Consider the following 394-nt stretch of genomic DNA (forward strand, 5'->3'; position numbering starts at 1 on the left):
TTGTTGCTGCTGTTGTTGCTGCTGTTGTTGCTGCTGTTGTTGCTGCTGGTGCTTTTGCTTGTGCTGTTGCTGTTGTTGCTGCTGCTGCTGGTGTTGCTGTTGTTGCCTTTGTTGTTGTCGCTGCTGCTGTTACTGTTGTTGCTGCTGTTGCTGCTGTTGCTGCTGCTGCTGCTGCTGCTACGGTGCTGCTCGGAGATGATGAAGGCGGACTGCCGCTGCGGCTGTTGCTTCTGCCTCCTTTTCTTTTGTTTCTGCTGCTGCTTTCGTTGCTGCTGCTGCTGCTGCTGCTGCTGTTGCTGTTGCTGCTGCTGCTGCTGTGAGGTGAAACATGGCGTATCCTGACCTTGTACATTGCTGCTGCTGCTGCTGCTGCTGCTGCTGCTGCTGCTGCTGC

General features: G+C 55.1%; 1 protein-coding gene across 1 annotated transcript in view; it reads left to right on the top strand.

The window, feature by feature from the left end:
* Positions 1–394, top strand: part of EMH_0013770 (Cytidine and deoxycytidylate deaminase zinc-binding domain-containing protein, putative) — a gene marked incomplete at both ends in the record, with an annotated part of 7,561 nt that overhangs the window by 3,665 nt on the left and 3,502 nt on the right. The window lies entirely within an intron of this gene.

Source organism: Eimeria mitis, genomic scaffold (genome assembly GCF_000499745.2).
Source record: "Eimeria mitis Houghton genomic scaffold, Emh_scaff482, whole genome shotgun sequence".
Taxonomy (NCBI): domain Eukaryota; phylum Apicomplexa; class Conoidasida; order Eucoccidiorida; family Eimeriidae; genus Eimeria; species Eimeria mitis.